Consider the following 23,933-nt stretch of genomic DNA (forward strand, 5'->3'; position numbering starts at 1 on the left):
ACTCTTTACATGATGAAACATTTAACAGAAACACTGAATTAGATTATTCAACGAACGTTCCAGAACGAGAATTTTTTCATTTTTTAACGCTATAAAATGGCACATGGTTTAAATTAAAATCAAGACCTAATTAGGGCCGGTTTCACTTGAAATATTTAGAAACAAAATAAAACAGTTGGCGTAGGTTCCATGGAATAATTCATTATTATTTTTGTCCCAGTGATGTTGCCTCTCGAGGCGTTAAGGCGTTTAATTACCATAATTGAAAGTGGACGATCTGATAAGAAGTCTTGTTCACTTAATCAAGTTACTAGATTCATTAAGATCCATTTATTTTTAGCTATAAATTAAAGCCTTCTAGTACACAACCATGACATATGATTTATACACAACGAAGGTTTTGATAGTCCCAAGAATTAGCAATAAATATGGTACAACATTGTGAGTGTGTCCAAATACTTGTTCACAAAATCTGGATTATCACCAATTACAGGGGTTTTTTTCATATTATTTTTTGACATCTCATCAAAGACGAAGAAGAAATGATTCAAAAAGGTTTCTAAATTGGTTCATATATATAGAACTTCCAAGAACTTGAGTAGTGTGGTTGTCAATAATGGGTAGAATTGGTGAATGTTACGCGTGTTTGAAGCGTGTTTGACGGAGTTTGAAAACAAAGAAAAACAAAGGAAAAACGTCCCTTGACTAACCCCTTCCCCTTACTTTCCCCTCTCCTTATTTATAGAACAATTTTATATTTTATATTTTAGTTATTATACAGACCTGAATGATGGAAGTTTAACTTCTGAAACGTGTAGTCTATAATAAAACTCAAGTGGTAAAAAACGATGTGTTTTCTTTAATCATTGTAAAAGAAAAGTGAGTATTAGAAAATGAAGCATATCTTCATGGAATCGGTATGCGGATTATACGCGTAAGTAGATAAACGCGTGGAAATATACTAATTAATGCTAATTCGCAAGATGATATCGACCTAGTAATCCCTCAAGGCGAGACGGCTGTCTTGGTAAACCAATACGCGGCCATGGGCTGTTGATCTCTGCGCAAACGAGAGACGTCATGTACATCCGTACAAACTGTACAAAAAGATCTTATTTCTGATTTGTTTGGTTCAAACAAGTTATCTGATTTTCAGCCATGGGAGAAGGACATCTTGGACAGACTTGGAAGAGTGAAAGGATGACAATCTAAAGATCTCCGACTCGATAAGCTGAGGTGATTTTTAGGCTGATGCTTGACCGATTTTCAGCCATAAAAAGGCAACTTGGAGGGACCCAAGAAAAGGACAACTCAAAGGAGTGAAAAGATGATAATCAACGGTCTCCAACTCCATAAACTGACATGATTATCATACCCACTTTTGACCGATTTTTCAGCCTTCCTTGAAATAAGGAACATAAATTGAGTGTACTGGCAAAAAACCTTATCTCGAAAATATGTAATTGTATTAAAATTAATGATATTATTTATTGATTCGGCATTAACTTTGTGGAAAGACGTGTGATTATTTAAAAATAAATAAACACTTGAATAAACCACTTAATGATAAAGCAATTATTAGTTTTAATTTTTACCAGAGGATGAAAACATCTGTAAGTTTTCGAAACTAGTCGTATATATAAATCAAATTCATTATGTGGATTATTCAAGTGTTTAATTTTTTTTAAATAAAATTAACGATGCAGTATTAAAAAATTGAGACCTTCTATAAACTGGAAAAATACATTTAGAAGTTTGAAATGTCATATTTATGTGTTTTTATAAGTAAATTCAACTTTATGTTTAATAGCGGGTATTTTATATTTTATACGACGATAAGAAAAATTCACATTTTACGAAATACGTTTATTAAAATGTATAATGTATAAGGGTTTGAAAATATATGATGAGATGCCTGAATGTATAAAGAGAAGAATGAAAAGAGCCTGAAAGAATTTAAAAATACATGTTTTGTATATTGTAATACGTAAATAGTTTGTTTTAAACGTAATGTAAATGAAGTAAAGAAACAAAAAATATTAGTAATAAAAATAAAAATAAAAATAGTTAAAACAAGTGCCACGCGTTTTTTTGAGAAATTTCCATAAAATGCGAACATAAAATATAAGTGAAAAAATTAAAACACATACATGGTAGTTGTCACTGCATTCTTTACTTGTGTTGCCTCAGTGCTCCTCACAGTTTGGATATCCGTCGTAAATTATACGAATGTCCCGAAATCTAAGGTTAAAAAAAATATAATTATAATAAAACTCAATAAACATAATTAATTTAAATGATACTAATAAATTTCTGATAATGTTAATCTATTCCGTAACATTTAAATGCCAACGGTATAACATTGACTTAATTTTTTATGCGAAATCATAAGACAGAAATACAGGTATATTTTATATTGCCGTATTCATGAATGAAGTCTAACGATTGATTTTTAACAAAATGCAACTTTTTATGGGGGTTCTCCCAAAAAATGAGGGAAGAACTCAACTGGTTCCCTATAAAAAAGAGACTAATATTATAATAAGCTTATTTTGTTAATTATTTCTTTACGATAAATGGAAAAATAGCTTAAATAAAAAAAAAAACACAAACAGTACCTTCTAGAAATAAGGATAAAATAAAGCTGCCATAAAAAATAGGAAATAATGTATGTATAAGGGTTTGGAAGTGTATGATGAGTTGTCCAAATGTAATTTATGGAGAATGAAAAGTGTCTGAAAGAAAACACTCAAAAAATATTTCAACTTTTAAATAAACCGAAATGTTTTGTATTTTGTAAAAAAATGTAAATACATATACCTATGTAAAGTGTAAATTAAGTGTTAAAAATAGTATTATTTTTTGACATCTCATCAAAGATGAAGAAGAATATGGAGATCTGGGCATTTACGGGGCTGACGACCGTCATAGGCTGGTTTAAGTGATCACTTTACACACGTGTAACATTCACCAATTCTACCCATTATTGACAACCACACTACTCGAATTCTTGGAAGTTCTAATATATTAAACAATTTTGAAACATTGTTCTTGAATCACTAGAACTTCACTAGAGACATCTATTGGTGAGATGAAAAGAAGCTTTTTATTGAGCAGAAACTCTTTTATTAGTATGTGAGGTCCGAATCCTGGATTATAATCACACACACGAGAAACGCCAGAAAATACAATTTCCATTTTTATTTTTTAAGCTTATAATTTGACCAGATAATTTTAAAATAGTTTTTATTAAATGTAATATATTTTATTTATTGTTTCGGGATTCTTTATGTGGTAATACATGATTAAATTGTAAATGAAAATACTTGTTTTTTACCACTCAAATGGTAAAAAACAAACATTTTCATCTACAAATCAAATGTAATATTCAGAAAAAAATCTATGTTGAGATGTTAGGGCAATTTATTGACCGATCGGTCGACTTTTGACCTCAATCTACTATTCTACATATCATCACTAATATTTTTAACAAGTTTATGTGAAATAACACCCAAAATATGATATCAAGAGGTCAGTGTGTTTGCTATTGAATAATAATTTTGATGCTTGATTCGCCTAACGGTAGAAGAATGTTGCCAGACGTAGAAATACCCAAATATTACGAATATATTGATGGATAACTGGTCGGCGAGCTGTAACTTGAAGCCCTGTTACTCGGTAACGTCTCTATCGTGACTAAACGACTACTTATTATCAATTCGATTATGTACACATTTTTTATCGGTGTAAAAAATAATCGACATCACAGGGTCCGATAGAAGAGAAATTACTTATGTAATAAATCTAATGGCGAATGGATTTACGTTGAAAATCAACGGTTGAACAAATTTATGTAAAATTTAGTCAAATTTATACATGGGAACGTTATATTAACGTATGTTTTCTTTAGTATATGTAACACACTGGGATGGGCTGATAAGGTATAGAGTGACAGGCTTCCAATGAAGATGCATATGGATATATCACGTTTTTTATTTATTATTGTTTCGGCATTTACTTTGTAAGACATGTTAAAATGATCAAGGAAACACTTGTTTTTATACCACTTGAGTGAATGAATGCCTACTAGTTTCGGAAGCTAAACTTCCATCGTCAGGTCTGAATAATAACTGTTATTATTCAGACCTGACGATGGAAGTTTTCAATAAAGTCATTAATTAACTCAAGTGGTATAAAAACAACTGTTTGTCCTGAATCATTTTTGATATTTAACGTAATATAATACAATAAAACTAACTTAAACTAACTAATTATCACGCCGCTTCCCCGCAGGGGTAGGCAGAGAGAACCACTCTGTCTTCAATATTCACAATATTCTTCGCCTCTTCCACGTTCATGCATCTCCATGAGGAGATACATACCCACCGATTATTTCAACTCCTGACCTGGCCGCATTTAACAAATCTGATAGTGCTAAGTTTTCCTCAGTATTAAAGTTGTCTTAAATCTCGCCTAGTAAATTTGTTTTACCGTTCTTTCCTCACTCACCCGTTCCACATGTCCAAACCATCGCAACACACCTTTCTTAATTTTATCAACAGTGAGATAAGATAATATCAGCCTTTCATTCTTTCCTTATTCCCGTCGGAGGTCCCGGGTTCGATTCCCAGAGGGGGTCAAATAAATAAAAGGGATTTTTTCACTCTAATATTCATTCAATATTACCCTGAACTGGTACTGGAAACGGAGGGCTGATCGCCTTCATGTGTTTACGATCGAGATAACACTGCGTTATGATGCAGTACCCTATGCACCATTGGGGTGCAGGTAAGGGTTATATATATATACATATATATATATATATATATATATATATATATATATATATATATATATATATATATATATATATATATATATATATATATATATATATATATATATATATATATATATATATATATATATATATATATATATATAAATATATATATATATATATATACCAATTTAGAAACCTCTTTCTTGATCACTTAAACCAGCCTATGACGGTCGTCAGCCCCGTAAATGCCCAGACTTCCATATTTTTTTCATCTTTGATGAGATGTTACAAAATAATGTGAAAATGTAACTTTGTTTTAAAATCACTATAAATATTATAATATAACTTAATTATAATGTCTACCGGTGTCGAAGCTAATCGCTTCTTTATCAAGGTAGACATTATAATTAAGTTAAAGTATAATATTTCAATTATACAAAAAAATGAATTAAAGAAAACTCATGTGTGTGATGTGGAAAACAGTGAATGTTCGATGAGTGTGAGTAAGTGGTGAGAGATGGGCATATTGTACGGGAGAAGTGATTAGAATGATAATAACTTTCTTTTTTACACTCCGCTGGATTCACTTTACATTTGGGGATCGCAAAATTGCAAATGCGCACACAAATGCTGAATCATCGACGTCAATAAGACCATATCGGCGCAAATCTATTTTATTATTTTTTTTTTAAACATATTACATACAAAGTCATATCGCTCATCGTGGATGAAAAAGAATTTGGAAGTCTTGATATTTACATGGCTTATGACTTGCCTTAACCTGTCAGGCAGGTTAAGTGATCACTTTACACACGTAACAGCATTCACTATGCCCATGATTGACAACCAAACTACTATAATTTTTGGAACTCCTTCATATCGCTCACTCCTTTCAAGAACGTCATAAATCAAAAAACTTGATTTTTCAGGAGAACGTTTTTAAAGTTTAAAAATATAATACAATGTATTAAAAATAAATATCAAGCCACTTATTGAACTTTTTACTGTGCAACAGATCTTTTTAGGTAAATCCTGAAGGTTTTTTCTCCATTTGAAAAATATTTTGTATATTTAAAAAAATAATTAAACAATACCTTTTCTTCGAAATGCAAAAACAACACTTTCTGCCCTGTAGCTGGTAAATATTAAATTGAAAATATGCCACTTTTGCTGAAAAAGCATTCTGAAAACATGCACAACTGAAAATTGAAGATTTTTTATTTATGACGTTCTTGAAAGGAGTGAGCGATATATAAATACAATATTCCCGATGAGTAATTTCTATATCTCATTTTGGGACATGGGATAAGGGTAACAAGACTGGAACATAAATAATAAAGTTACAAAAAAGATTTTTTTAAATAATGTATGTCAGTACAGAAGAATGTGGCGTTCCATCCTTTCTGCCTACCCCTTCGGGGAAACGGCGTAATGGTAGTAGTAGTAAAAATAAATCAAATGTCATGTTTTCAAGTATGTCAATTTAATCCAGGATTCGGACCTCACATACAAATAGAAAAAATCTCTGACAGAAGTTTTTCTCATCCCACACATCTCAAGTATTCGGACACACTCGAAATGTGTTGAATATATTAGTATTGGAAAAGAGAATGTGTGTTTTACTATGCGTCTCCATTGTACTCTGCAGAAATCAGATCTAAGACGGATATTTCGAAGAATAATTGATAAATTGACGTTATATAAAGTTTAATTCAACCTTAAGTGCTCCGCGGTTTAGTGTAAGCGCAGCGGAACTAATGACTCGTAATAGGGTCTGTGCGGTTCGGATTCGAAATATCTATCTGAAGATACAACCATGACCATAGTAATGTAAGGTAGGCCAAGTCTTTTGCAGTTGTAGCACCATAGATATTACCATAATATGATAGGTTACGTCAAGAAAACGTGGTTTGTGAACTCTAATAATGATAATCTTTTTGGCTACAGTATATAAAGTATGTACATATATCGCTCACTCCTTTCAAGAACGTCATAAATCAAAAATCGTCAATTTCCAGTTGTGCATGTTTTCGGAATGCCCAGAAAAGGTACTATATCCCAGCAAAAGCGGCATATTTTTAACTTAATATTTACCCGCCATAGGGCAGAAAGTGTTGTTTTTGCATTTTGAAGAAAAGGTTTTGTTTAAATATTTTTTGAAATATACTAAATATTTTTCAAATGGAGAAAAAAACATTCAGGTTTTACCTAAAAAGATCTGTTGCACAGTAAAAAGTTCAATAAGTGGCTTGATACTCATTTTTTATACATTGTATTATATTGCTAAACTATAAAAACGTTCTACTGAAAAATCAAGTTTTTTGATTTATGACGTTCTTGAAAGGAGTGAGCGATATATGACAAACTTTTAAAATAACTTGCCAGGTTAGCGTTATATTTTTTTTCAGGTCGAAGAGTCAAAGTCACCTAAAGGTTTATTTTAAAATCGTTGACCGGGCATTAATATTTTTTTCCGCCAAGGCAAGCCAGTAATGGTAATATTTTGGACTTTTATAATGCGATTATTAGAATTTTTATTCAGTATTACGAAACAAAAATTAGAATCCCAAAATATGAAAAATTGAAGAAGTGGCACTCAAAAAACTGATCTTAGGCGTAGATGTTCGGGAAATTCGTAAAAGTGGAAATATATATTACAAAAAATTAGGGCACTTTTACTAAGGTCATATTTTAATTTTTTGGTGAGTAATAAGCTGGCCTAACACCCCTTAAAAGAAATACTTAGGATTATGGGACACCCTGTATATATAAATGCTGTCATCCTACTAATACAGTAAAATGGAGAAATAAATACCGAAGAACGACTCCTTTAAATATCACTAATCACTAATCACTAATAAATAGTAAGAACTGTGGAAGTCTAAGAGGGAAGCCTTTATTCAATGCTGGATACAAGAGGAAGGCTAAAGTAAGTAATCAAGTACTAATAAAGGATGTTACAAGGAATTAATGTGGGATGAAGATCCAATGGATGAAGATCCGATCCGTGACGGGAGTCCTTTGTGACCCAAAAACAGCAGCCAAGCTTAAAAGGGAAAAGTCTACCAAACAATTCGCTCACACCTTTTAACAACGTCATATATCAACAAACTTGATTTTTCAGGAGATCGTTTTTAATGTTTAAGAATATAATAAAATGTATTAAAAATAAATATCAAGCCACTTATTGAACTTTTTCTGTGCAACAGATCTTTTTAGGTAAATCCTGAATGTTTTTTCTCCATTTGAAAAATATTTAGTATATTTAAAAAAATAATTAATCAATACCTTTTCTTTAAAATTAAAAAAAATAACACTTTCTGCCTTGAAGCGGGTAAATATAAATTTTAAAATATGCCGCTTTTGTTGGGATAAAGTACATTTGCTGGGCATTCCGAAAACATGCACAACTGAAAATTGACGATTTTTGATATATGACGTTGTTGAAAGGAGTGAGGAATTGTCAGACTATAGCTCCTAATACTGGAGGATGTATAACACCTACTCTAGGCAACTAGAAACTGCTGAAATGCCAATGCTTAGATGGTCAGCTGTGTCCCTTAGAGACAAAATATGGAGTTCAAACTGATATCAATAGTAACGTAAAGAAAAGGCAATTGAGATGGTGCACATAGGCCGCGAAGAACCTGAACATATTGTAAACCAGGAGATCGCCACGGATCTTCCTTGAAAAACATCCATAGAAAGATCAAAGAATTCATGGATGCTGTAGAAAGATAACATGATTTGAAGGCATGGCCTAGGTGACGTTGTATACCATATAATTGAAAAACATACAACTCGAAGACGAGGATAGCTGACCTTAACAGTTTACAAATACGATAAGTTGGGGTGAAGCAATGAAGAATAAGATGTGTGTATATATTTTCGTTTTACGGATATTATTGAGAGAGAAAAACACTTGCTCATTGTGCATAACATGAACTGTAAACAAAAAATCAACAATGGCGTACATCGATAACAACAATGACGTATTATTTAATATCAATGATTCACGAATAACATGATTGTACAACCGTGATGCATTAAAACAACGCTAATATGATTATGACTGCAATGATTTGACAATGATGGTTTTGCTGTAAATGATTGTCTCTTTAAATTACCCAACCCGGAAGGAAGGTGATGAGATCTCTACAATGAGGTTGCATCCTACACAATAGAAATTTATGTAAAGATTTTCATCTGGCCCAGCGAAAATTTTCGATTTCGACGTATAAATAATTAAAATGTAAGAAAATCCTCTCAAAAGTAAACGATCAATATGGAAGTAAAACACTTCAATATACAGTTCATTCTAAAATATAATTAATTTGTTTGAAGACTGAGGTAAGAGGGCAAACAAAAATATGGACCAAAGGCAAAATAAAGGAATGGGAAATATAAGAGATAATACTAATAACCTACTGTAAAAATTGTAAAATAATTTTTCTTTTTTGTGTGTATATTATTATATATAATATTATCAAAAATAATGTTTCAAAATTGGTTCATATGTATAGAATTTCCAAGAACTTTGTGGTTGTCAATAACGGGTAGAATTGGTGAATGTTAGACGTGTGTAAAGTGATCACTCAAACCAGCCTATGACGGTCGTCAGCCCCGTAAATGCCCAGACTTGCATATTCTTCTTCATCTTTATGAGATGTCAAAAAATAACATGACAACTAGTATTATACATCATAAAAAATAATGTGCTATGATTTTGAAATACCGACGTAGATAAATAAGAATACGTAAGTCTGGGTATTAACAGGGCTCTTCCGACCTGTCATAGGCTGGTTAAGTAATCTCTTTACACACGTGTAACATTCACCATTTAACCCATGATTGACAACCACGTTACTCAATTCTTGTTCATTTGTGTTGAGGAGTCAAAATGTAAAAATAACTCCTAAGTGCAGACAACCAGATTTGTCAACAAGGATATTAACTAGAATCTATTGAAATGTGAATGCTTAGATGGTTAGGTGAAAATAGAATAAAGAACACCAGGATAAGAGAAATATGTGAGATCGAAGATGTCACTAGCTCCTTTCAAGAACGTCATAAATAAAAAATCGTCAATTTTCAGTTGTGCATGTTTTCGGAATGCCCAGAAAATGTACTATATTCCAGCAAAAGCAGCATATTTTAAACTTTATATTTATTACAGGACAGAAAGTGTTGTTTTTGCATTTTGAAGAAAAGGTATTGTTTAATTATTTTTTCAAATATGCTAAATATTTTTCTAATGGAGAAAAAACCTTCAAGTTTTACCTAAAAAGATCTGTTACACAGTAAAAAGTTCAATAAGTAGCTTGATATTTATTTTTAATACATTTTATTATATTTTTAAACTTTAAAAACGTTCTCCTGAAAAATCAAGTTTTTTGATTTATGACGTTCTTGAAAGGAGAGAGCGATGTCGTGGGGAATGTAACGACGAAGACAACGGTTTGCGCATGTAAAGAGAATGGATCCTTCCAGACTCCCCCACATTGCACTGCACGACTCGGGGAGACGACCAAAGAGATGGATTGACAGCTGGGAATCGACATCACATGAGTCTAAACCCTATTAAAAACAGGCCACAAGGCCTACACCAAGATGAAAAAGAAGAATATTTATACATATGTCGGCAGTAAAGATTTGCGCGATAATGCAACGTAATTTTCGACATGTTAATTGTTACCCAAGACAAAAGTGAATGTGATTCGACTGCACTGAATAATAAGTCAACTATTTGAAATATCACGATATTCTCAATTAGTTCTACAGTTTAATTAAAATTGGTAAACGAAATCGTTTAATATTACAATTACTTGAATATTCTAGTGTGGGCGCCATCGGATTTACGACTTTTTGACTACTATGTGTACAATAAAATCTAGCTGTTATTTTATTGTGATTAATTGGCCCAAAAATAAGCTCTGACTTCCCATTAAAATATTATTGTCTTTGTACGCTGCTATGTACTGAGGTAGTGGAAGATAAGTTACCCAAATATTTTAAGGATAAAATAGTTTTAAAACAAAAATTTCATGAACATATTACTAGAAATATGGATAAAATAAGACTGCCATTGTTTAATGCATAAGGGTTCGAAAATGTATGATGAGATGCCTGAATGTATGAAGAATGAAAAGAGTCTAAAAGAATTTAAAAATAAATGTTTTGTTCACTGTAAGAATATGTAAATATGTAAATATATATATATATATATATATATATATATATATATATATATATATATATATATATATATATATATATATATATATATATATATATATATATATATATATATATATATATATATATATATATATATATATATATATATATATATATATATATATATATATATATATATATATATATATATATATATATATATATATATATATATATATATATATATATATATATATATATATATATATATATATATATATATATATATATATATATATATATATATATATATATATATATATATATATATATATATATATATATATATATATATATATATATATATATATATATATATATATATATATATATATATATATATATATATATATATATATATATATATATATATATATATATATATATATATATATATATATATATATATATATATATATATATATATATATATATATATATTATCCGCCTCCGTCGTGTAATGGTCAGCACGCTCGGCTACCGTTCTGGAGGTCCCGGGTTCGATTCCCAAGGGGGGTAAAATAATTATCAGTGATTTTTTTCACTGTAACATATATTCAATATGGACTGACTACCCTCCGCTTCAGGTACCCTGGACTGGTACCTGAAGCAGAGGGCTGATCACCTTTCCTTCATGTGTAAACGATAAAGATATATATATATAAATATATATATATATATATATATATATATATATATATATATATATATATATATATATATATATATATATATATATATATATATATATATATATATAATATATATATATATATATATATATATATATATATATATGTATATATATATATATATATATAAATTTAAATATATATATATATATATATATATATATATATATATATATATATATATATATATATATATATATATATATATATATATATATATATATAAATATATATATATATATATAAAAATATATATATATATATATATATATATATATATATATATATATATATATATATATATATATATATATATATATATATATATATATTTTTTTTTTATATATATATATATATTTATATATATATATATATATATATACACATTTCTTCTTCTTCCTTCTTATAGATCCTTGGATCTGTCCGTTTCGTTATTCGTCTATATTACGATACCTATTATATTACATTATTCATACTTCTTATTCATACTCGTATCTTATACTCCACCATAAATATTCAAATAGATGCCCTAAATGCTAAATTTCCTCATCGCTATTCGTTGTTTTGATAAATTATAGGTAAGTAAAACTAAAATCATAACCTCAAAATCAAACATGCATGTATTAAGTTCGTTCATATAACATAATATTGAAACACTTTAATCCGTTTTTTTTAAATATGTAGGTTCGGCAAAAAATATTTACATACATGAAATGACTACCTATAATATTTCAAAATGAACTGTTTAATAATTGATGATCTAACGAGTAGGCACCTATTATTGTAGCTGTTAAAATGGACGTTTGTTTGGTGTTAGCTTAGATCAGTGATTCTGAACCTTAAAGTCATGGAGCACTTTTGGTCATAAGGAAAATTTGCGGTACACCAAAATACAATGACGTACAATGATAAGTATGTTATAAATTAAACTGATTATTTTACTGCGGAGAAGTTATTTTAAAAATTACATTAATTAAAATAGTACATAGACGTCAACAAATAGAGCCGCCAATAATTTTGCAACGTTACCAATATTAAAATAAGTCCATAGTTTCTGTGACGTCATTCATTACCAACTTACGAAAACAACGTATTTACGAAGGCAAATTTTCCAAAAGAAAATGATGAATGAAAATATTGATTATATCGGCTGTTATAAACACAAAACGAGTCTAATACAATCCTTTATATATTGAGTATGTTAAATTAGATATTCTTCCCATCTGGCAATGATCCATCCCCATGATTTTTTTTTAATTGCTCTAAGTATGACGACATAGAATAAAAGATATCTTGACGCTGTTGTGGGGTGAGCGCGCACAACTTCACTTTGCAAGGGTGCTGCCATCTAGCCATTGGTAGAAATTATAAATAAATTCTTCTTCTTCTCCGTCTTATTCCTCATTGCTGAGGGTTGTGACCCTTGCAGAAGCAATGACACTTCTCCAGTTATCCCTTGACTGCGCTGCACGTTGCGCTCCAACCACCGAGGTGCCTGCTGCTGCCTCAATTTGATCAGTTCATCGTGTGGGGATCTTCCTCTCCCTTTCTTCCCCTCCAGGCTATCGATCACAACCAGTTGTTCCAGGCTATCCTCGTTGCCACGCGCAACGTGTCCAAAGAACTGGAGAATCCGTCGGGTACAGACATTGGCCAGAATCAAGCCATCCAAGCGTAAATAAATAAATAAATAAATTCAATTGAAAATTGAAAGGTTGCCCATGCCTGGTTTAGATATTAGAATGGTATTTTTATATTGAAATAGTATATCTAGTACCGGAAATACGCAATCGGAAGTAATCTCGGTTCGTATGATGGAACTATCAGAATATTCAAAATAAAGCAAGACCTTTTTAAAACACAAGTGTAACGTATTATTAAATACGTAACATTATATGTCGGTAACTTTTTAGCGTTACGTCACAGAATCAGACACAAAGATAATTAATTACACGAGGAAAAAAATAACTAACTAAACATCACGCCACTTCACCATAGGGGTAGGCAGAGAGAATAGAACGCGACACCAATCTGTACTTGAAAACAATCTTCGACTCTTCCGCATCCATGCATCTCCTCCATATTATCTCATCTTTATCTCAGTCTTCCACTACTTTTCTTTGTGTTTTTTTTTAAATAGGCTATTCTGCAGGCAAAATAGTAAGGATAGGGAAGGTAAATGTAAAAAATACATCACAAACACCCAGAACAATTGAAAATTAATCTTTCTTGAATTTTTATATTATTTTTTGACATCTCATCAAAGATGAAGAAGAATATGGAAGTCTGGGCATTTACGGGGCTGACGACCGTCATAGGCTGGTTTGAGTGATCGCTTTACACACGTGTAACATTCACCAATTCTACCCATTATTGACAACCACACCACTCAAATTCTTGGAAGTTCTATATATGAACCGATTTAGAAACCTTGTTCTTGTTTCACTAGAACATCAATAGAGACATCTATTAGTGAGATGTAAAGAAGCTTTTTATTAAACAGAAATTCTTATATTAGTATGTGAGGTCCGAATCCTGGATTATAATCACACACATGAGAAACGCCAGAAAACACCATTTTCATTTTTATTATTAAGCTTATAATTTGACCAGATAATTTATTTACAACATTTTGAGTGTGTCCAAATACTTGTTCACAAAATCTCCAATTACAAGAGTTATGAAAATAACTCCTGTAATTGGAGACAATCCAGATTTTGTGAACAAGTATTTGGACACACTCAAAATGTTGTTTCTTGAATTTATTTTGCACTTGGTGGGAATCGAATCCGCGACGCCGGTTTCGCAGTCGAGCGTCTACCCAACTACGCCACGGCACCTGACAAACTACATTTCAACTACTGCTCTTGCTCTTTGGAGCATATTTGCGTTACTGACCATATCGGTCCATGGAATGCGTAGCATTGATAAGAATAGTGATCTTTGATTACATGCAATTCAGCAAGCACTTTCGACTTTGGAGGTAATGTTAAAAAAACATCTATAAATACAGTAAAACCTCGATATAACGGACGAGTTGTGGGGAAGGGGGTGTCCACTAAAGCCAAAAGTCCGTTTTATAAATATAGGTATCGATTTTTTTTTAAATGTACAAAATGTTTTAGATATATTTATTTACTCAATTATTTTTCAAAACATATTACAAACATATGTCATATATATAATATTTCCGATAAGTAATTTCTATTTCTCATTTAGGGACATGGGATTAAGGTTAACAAAACTGGAACACAAATAATAAAGTTACAAGAAAGGTATAAAAAAAATAACCAAAACTAATACATGGCAAAATATAAAAACAATAAACAGGTATAATAAATAGGCATAAGAAGCATATTTAAAAGAAAAATGAGAAAAACATAAGGTAAGAAAGCATATTTTAAATAAACAAATGAGAAAATATAACAAATATATGTAAGTAAACAATACAAAACACAAACAAAATTAAATTTTCTGTCTTCGGACACTCGTCGAAAACTGACGTTGCTGTTTGATATATAAAAAGGAATCAAGTTTTGTTGGCACTTTTAAAGTTTTGGGACAAAGGTTGTGATTATCGTGACCGCTAAAAATTGTGTAGGTACATGCAGCGACACTTGAATTTACGCGTGTATAATATCAACGGGCCGATTTAAATTATTTTTACATTTAACCTGATTTTTCGTGCGTTATATCCTAAGTTAAATAGACGTCTGCTATATCGAGGTTTTACTGTATCAGTTAGTTCTATGAACAATATGATATAGGAGAAAGTGTCTTATTCACAAATAACGAAATTATGACTTCGTCTAAAATAATTATAACATTACACACAATGAATGTAATTAATAATAATTGTTGCAAAATTAACGGTAAAAACTCCAATGGTGGATAGGGCACTGCTTAATATAAACGCAGTGTTATCTCGATCGTTTACACATGAAGGAAAGGTGATCAGCCCTCCACTTCAGGTACCAGTCCAGTGTAATATTGAATAAATATTAGAGTGAAAAAATCACTTATATTTATTAAACCCCCCTGGGAATCGAACCCGGGACCTCCCGAACGGTAGCCGAGCATGCTGTCCATTACACTACGGAGGTGGACAAAAAACTCTTAAGAGGGGATAAACCCTTTAAGTTCTGCGAATTTCATTGAATTTCTTCATAGCATCCTACATATAGGACAGAATTAAGTGATTTAGATTTTTTCCTACACATTTCTTCTGATATTGTGTCTATATGAACGATATTTGTTGCTTCTTTCTAAGATTAAAATAACTCATTTTATTTATTTTTTACTACTTTCATATATTTTTTATGTCTGTAGTAAGGTTATTGAAGTTCTTGGTATCCAAATATTTAAGTATATTTATAAATATATATATATATATATATATATATATATATATATATATATATATATATATATATATATATATATATATATATATATATATATATATATATATATATATATATATATATATATATATATATATATATATATATATATATATATATATATATATATATATATATATATATATATATATATATATATTTATATATATATATATAAATATACATTTATATACATATATCGTGGTCGTATACACGAAAGTGACTAAGTAACAAAACGTAAGATGTTCAGGAGGGCCATTTAAATCACTTTTGCTTGTCAAGAAAATAAGCATCAATGCAGTCATTTTTAACAACTCAATATATTATACTTCCAAGTTTAAAATCCTTTGGGATTTTTTTCAGGGCAATATTATGCTACTAAGATATCAAAAGTCAGTGATCAAATTTTTATAAAAAAAATGCACTTGGTCACTTTCTCCTGTATGACTACGACATTACATAAATTTTATACAGTGTCCTATACACCATTAAGTATAAGTAAGCATCGGCATTTAAAAAAAAAATAAAATATATATATATATATATATATATATATATATATATATATATATATATATATATATATATATATATTATATATATATATATATATATATATATATATATATATATATATATATATATATATATATATATATATATATATATATATATATATATATATATATATATATATATATATATATATATATATATATATATATATACATATATATATATTTAGATAGATTAAAATTTTGGCCACCCTGATATAGATTACATCATTATCCATTTCGAAACTCTACCCTTAAGAAAGCGTTAAATGCGTGACAAGCCTTTATGGTAAATAAGAATTGTGAACAGTAATAAGACGTAATCATATCGCCTATTCCTTTCAAGAACGTCATAAACCAAAAATCGTCAATTTTCAGTTGTGCATGTTTTAAGAATGCCCAGAAAATATACTATATCCCAGCAAAAGAGGCATATTTTTAACTTAATATTTACCCGCTACAGGGCAGAAAGTGTTTTTTTTTGCATTTTGAAGAAAAGGTTTTGTTTAATTATTTTTTTAAATGTACTAAATATGTTTTAAATGAAGAAAAAACCTTCAGGTTTTACCTTAAAAGATCTATTGCACAGTAAAAAGTTCAATAAGTGGCTTGATATTTATTTTTAATACATTGTATTATATTTTTAATCTTTATAAACGCTCTTCTGAATTTTTTTTTTGATTTATGACGTTCTTGAATGGAGTGAGCGATATGATTCGTTTACTGTTGATACTTAGTATAATACTTTGTGCGTGTTGATATATTGTATCAGCCACAGTGAGTTATATATTGTAATACTAAGAAAAGTACTGTAACTAATGATTTGTCTGGAAAGATAATTTGATAAATGCATCACGCATTATTTCTTACAAGATAGAGGAAAAATCAATAATCATATCTTGATATCTCAACATGATGAATATATAAAGAAGAATATGGAAGTCGGCTGTCCAAACTTAAAACACAGTAAGGGACATTTTTTAAATATTTTTTTTTGCCATTTTGGATTAAGTAGATTCTACTTATGAACCGATTTCGAAACTTTGTTCTTAAATCTAGAGACATATAGATGTCTCTACAAATGTAGAGACATCTATTGGTGAGAAGAAAAGAAGCTTTTAATTGAGCAAAAATTTCTGCTCAATAAAAAGCTTCTTTTCATCTCACTACTATTGTTCTTAAATAAGAACAATATTAGCGAGATGAAAAGAAGCTTTTTATTGAGCAGAAATTTCTGCACAATGAAAAGCTTCTTTTCTTCTCACCAATAGATGTCTCGAGTGAAGTTCTAGTGATACAAGAACAAAGCTTCGAAATTGGTACAGATTCTACTCCGAAAGTCCGAGTTAATTTGTATGGCGTCCAATTTCGTTATAAAACGTACAATTTGGTTTTCAAAATGTCCAACTTAATTTGATAAACATCCAATTTGATAAGGCGTCCAAATTGGTTTGTAAAATGTTTAATTCAAACTAAAAAAAACATGTAAATAACACACACAACTGGTATTTTTATTATGACGTAAATTAACACTTTAGTGACCTCCAATGCACAAGTATTTTTTTATTAAAATTAAACACTTGAATAATCCACTTTATCGAGTTTTATTTTTATTTACGACTAGTTTCGAAAACGACAATTGTTTTCATCTTCTGTTACAAATTAAAACTAACTGTACCAGAAGATGAAAACAATTGTCGTTTTTGAAACTAGTCGTAAATAAAAATAAAACTCGATAAAGTGGATTATTCAAGTGTTTAATTTTAATAAAATAATTATGTCATTCCACAAAGTTAATGCCGAATCAATAAATAATACTCGAGTTTTTTTGTTTTTTTTTTTCAAGAGCTTTATTATTGATCTTTGGAGAGTTTCACAATATCTGCATGATATCACTTGTGTTTTTTAATTATTTTCCTCTGGGTTAAAAATAATTTCATATATTTTTTAAAATTTCTACGAATATAGCCTACATAGTTATGGAATGGTATCATCAATTTTAATATGATATTATTTTAGTATCTCACAGTGAGATTTCGATACATTTTACATGATAATTATCATCACTCAGCAATGGTGTATTATTCTCACGCTAAAATTATATCTTCAATCAACGAATTCTTTCATTTCGGCTGGAAATCATATTGTATCATGAACGCATTTAAAAAGTGAAATATCGATCAAGTTACTCGTATATTTATATTCGATTGTGTAGCTCTATATAATCCCAATACACATGATTTTTTCACAAAAACGAGAGTTTTAATTTAACCTTTAAGGCTGAGATTACAGACTGCATCAAGTTTTTTATTGACCTCGTCTTGGTTTTGGTTCGACACCTATCCGCGAATATCGGATTTTGCATGCTTCTCAGTTTATAAACAGGATTCTATGCCTGCTGAACTTTCTGCTTTCCTAATAGGTCAAGAAACCAGCTTTGGTATTTTTATTTTGAAAAAAAAAAAGTGAAAATGTTTAATTCATAAATTTTTATGTCTTTGTAATGGCTTGGCATTTACTTTTTGAAGAAAAAAAACATAATTTGAAAAAATATTAATCAATATTTTACCTCTATCTTAAACGTTTTTTTCGTTAATAAAAATGAATTTTAAATGGATGTTTAACAATGGAGAGAATTGTGAAAGTACAAAAGTGTATAAAGGGATCACTTCAGCCAGACAAATGCCAGGGATGATCAGACTTACATCTTCTTTCGTATAAAAAAAACGGTTTGCCTTTAAGAGGATACAAGGAAGCAAACTATTGATATACTGGTTATTTATTTCAATTTGGACGCCTAACAAATCAAATTGGACATTTAACAAATCCAATTGGACGTTTTCCAAAACAAATTGGACGTTACATTGTATTTTATAAAAAAGATTATTATGATGTAAACTATATTTTTTTAAGTGAAATGTCAGAAGATAATTCCAATCACTGTTCGCCTCTGGTACGTATACCTACGCCAGATACATACATCATTTCGTTGCATCGTCAAGTAGGAACACGCCGTTAATTTCGACGATAAGGCGTCATTACACAAACGCGGAAAATAAACATGTTACACAAATATAATAACACAATTTTCTTACCTCACTTTTCCCCACGTGAGTCCACTTTTCACCCACTCTTAAAATAATGCGTTCCGTCGAGCTCTCGGCGATATCCCACAGTTATTTTCACAGTTTGATCCCAAAACGGCTCGCTTTTCACTTTTATGACGGATAGTAATGATTATTTACAATGGGCAAGCACAAATGTTGAATAATTTTGCACAAGGATTTTTGCAGGTAACGGAACTAACTGTATAAAACGTATGACGTAATTATTATTACAGTTTATTTAATAAAGGTTTTTATGGGTAGACAGTGGCGTGCGCAGAGTTTTTTTTAATAAGTGTAGGGAGTATAGTTTAATACATATATCGCTCACTCCTTTCAACAACGTCATATATCCAACTTGATTTTTCAGGAGATCGTTTTTAAAGTTTAAAAATATAATACAATGTATTAAAAATAAATATCAAGCCACTTATTGAACTTTTTACTGTGCAACAGATCTTTTTAGGAAAAACCTGAAGGTTTTTTCTCCATTTGAAAAATATTTAGTAAATTTAAAAAAATAATTAAACGAAACTTTTTCTTCAAAATGCAAAATCAACACTTTCTGACCTGTAGCGGGTAAATATTGAGTTTAAAATATGCCACTTTTGCTGGGATATATTGTAGTACATTTTCTGGGCATTTCGAAAACACGCACAACTGAAAATTGACGATTTTTGATAAATGACGTTGTGAAAAGGAGTGAGCTATATGTAATATAGGTAACTGTTACTTTTTTGGTATGGGTTTCCGAATGAATTTATTTACAATTTTTTAAACACTCTCCTTATCATTCATCGTTCACTTTGTGTAATACCACTTAAAAAAACACTACTTTGTGACTACCAGTTTCAAATAATCATTTCATCATCAGGTCAAATGTAGATGAAAATTAAATTGTAACGGTCTGATATTTATGCAAAAATTAAATTTTGAAAGAGAGAAAAAAAAACAACTGAATCACAATGGGAAAAGTGGACCCGTAGTTACATTCAATTTGTTAATTATTTTCAAAGTGGTATTACACAATATAAACGATTTATTTACATATTTTCATTTTTTGGTGGTTCATGAGCTGACCTACCACAATTTAAGATGGATATCTTGGATTATGGGACACCCTGCATATACACACTCACACACCGCATTCAATGGTGCATAGGACAATGCATTGTATACTTGTATAAGCAGTATTATCTTAAAATAATGAAGGAAATGTGATCAACCCTGCGCTTCAGGTACCAGGGTAATATCAAATTATTTTGTTTTCTGTTTTTTTTCTGCTGTTGCCTTATAGCACCTATTTTACTTTACTGCTCTTTTCAACTTGTACATCTTATAACTGTTTAATTTTTATTTAAATTTAATAATTTTTATTTTTACTTAAGCTCTAAATTAAGTCTGCTTATCGATTAATCAATTCTTAACTTTTGATATATTTTATTCTTTCTGTTTACTTTTAACTCATTTAACATTTGTGAAATTTTATACATGTTACAATTACCTGTTTTATTTGTCATTCATTATTGTCAATGTACTTATGTTAATATTCTTATCTTGTTAAATTTCTAAATAAATAATATAAAATAAAATATCCGAGCACAAACTATATAAATATATGGTATATATATATATATATATATATATATATATATATATATATATATATATATATATATATATATATATATATATATATATATATATATATATATATATATATATATATATATATATATATATATATATATATATATATATATATATATATATATATATATATATATATATATATATATATATATATATATATATATATATATATATATATATATATATATATATATATATATATATATATATATATATATATGCTTCTATATATAGTTTGAGTATACGTACATCACAACCCTTGACATAAATTCTAGAGACCACGAAAAACACTTACTGTTTTCCATAAAATCGTGATTTTATCTCAGATAGTATTGTTTATCACATCTCTTAATAGCTTTCTGCTGATTCAAGTTTCAGAACAGGTATGATGGTCGGTAGTCGAATCTAGGCCAGTGGTTGCTCCATATACTATGTGCAGAACTCACTACGCGGTCTGAACTGCAATCATCATTAACACTGAATGAAATTTGACGACTAACGGGATGTGCAAGGGTCCATACAGTTGTCCCAAGATATCACACGCGTGTTCAATATTCAATTCAATTAATTTTATTTATTTTTAATTAACAACCACATTACAAACTAAAAATTAAAGCGTTAAAATTAACAAATAATCGAAAATAAGGAACAATACTCTTTTTTTTGACATCTCATCAAAAAAAGAAGAATATGGAAGTCTGGGCCATAAATATGGGGCTGACGACCGTCATAGGCTGGTTTAAGTGATCACTTTACACACGTGTAACATTCACCAGTTCTACCCATTATTGACAACCACACTATTCAAATTCTTGGAAGTTCTATATATATATGAACCAATTTAGAAACCTTGTTCTTGAATCACTAGAACTTCAATAGAGACATCTATTGGTGAGATGTAAAGAAGCTTTTTACTAAGCAGAAACTCCTATATTAGTATGTTAAAAAAATAATATGAAAATAACTCCTGTAATTGGAGATAATCCAGATTTTGTGAACAAGTATTTAAACATACTCAAAATGTCGCAAAAGAATGCTCTAGTTAAAGATGCAGAAAAATCATATATACGCCCATACCTTATAGTTATACGGCCGCTAGTTTATATGATGCAGTGCCCTATGCACTATCGGGTACGGATGAGGGTTTGAATGAACATCTGCCCGACTTATCTGCCTATATGATCTAGGATCATTGCATTTATGTGGAGGTCCTCACCAAAACGTTACATTTCCATTCTAAATGATTTTAAGTAATCAGGAATTCTAACATGTAAAATTGACACGTTTTGGTGCGATTTAATGATTTCATATTGGTTTACACAGGATTGGTCACGTTTTGTCGCAACTTTAATTAAGATTTCGATAGAATACAGTAAACAGTACAGATTTGCATTTAAATTATATTTTGTGTAATATTGGAAATGTAACTGTGTTTTTACCTAGAATTTTCACTTATGAATTACATGAAATTATAGTAACTTTAAACATAAAGAGTAAATCCACTCACGAATAGGCTATGAAACTTAAAAAGTTGAAGCCTGAGTAGGGTCATGATAAGCGGTGTTGCATAAGCCGTAGTTAGATTCAGAGTCACTTGGACGTTAGGTAATTAAAAAAAAATGGAAATGTAACATTTTGTCGAGGACCTCCACATACTTATTACAAGTTTAAAAAATTAATGCAATATGGATGTTCAATAAAAAAAAAAAAACCATGAAAAAATTTAAATACTGATACATTTAAAATAGTACCGTGTATATCGCTCACTCCTTTCAAGAACGTCATAAATCAAAAAACTTGATTTTTCAGGAGAACGTTTTTAAAGTTTAAAAATATAATACAATGTATTAAAAATAAATATCAAGCCACTTATTGAACTTTTTACTGTGCAACAGATCTTTTAAGGTAAAACCTGAAGGTTCTTTCTCCATTTGAATAATATTTAGTTTATTTAAAAAAATATTTAAACAATACATTTTCTTCAAAATGCAAAAACAACTCTTTTTGCCCTGTAGCGGGTAGATATTAAGTTAAAAATATGCCGCTTTTGCTGGGATATAGTACATTTTCTGGGCATTCCGAGAATATGCACAACTGGAAATTGACGATTTTTGATATATGACGTTCTTGAAATGAGTGAGCGATATGCGCTTATGTATACGTACTTACTTAGTAAGACGCACTCATTGACAGTGTGACACAACTAGAGATAACTAACCTAAAAATTGATATTTTGCACATGAAAATGATAATTTTAATAGTATAATACCACAAAGTATTGTTTGGATCAATGGTGCATAAGATCCGATCACTTAGAAGATCCGAATCATTGAATCTGTACTCTAATACCGAAACAAAGGATCTTTCGTCGTATAAATCGCACCGATAAGGCCGGAGAACTTTTATCACAAATATTATGACGACTAACAGATTTAAAAATAGTTTTTCAAGGTATTTTATAAATATTTTAAGCCATAAACGTGACTTTTAAGTGAGATACTGTTATT

General features: G+C 29.6%; 1 protein-coding gene across 2 annotated transcripts in view; it reads right to left on the bottom strand.

Annotated features, from left to right (window-relative positions):
- Nucleotides 1-23,933, bottom strand: part of LOC148299888 (uncharacterized) — a 96,175-nt gene that overhangs the window by 67,838 nt on the left and 4,404 nt on the right. The window contains exons 2-3 of one of the 2 annotated variants that reach the window (XM_088275532.1): nt 19,765-19,884; nt 2,151-2,241 (exon numbers count right to left, since the gene is read on the bottom strand). The gene's annotated coding sequence lies outside the window, so the exon portion shown is untranslated. Of the gene's footprint in view, nt 1-2,150; nt 2,242-19,764; nt 19,976-23,933 lie in introns of both variants that reach the window. The other variant, XM_088275531.1, reaches the window with a different exon arrangement.

This window comes from Brachycentrus maculatus, unplaced genomic scaffold (assembly GCF_059751285.1).
Source record: "Brachycentrus maculatus isolate JH-2025_06_01 unplaced genomic scaffold, ASM5975128v1 h1tg000905l, whole genome shotgun sequence".
NCBI classification, from domain to species: Eukaryota; Metazoa; Arthropoda; class Insecta; order Trichoptera; family Brachycentridae; genus Brachycentrus; species Brachycentrus maculatus.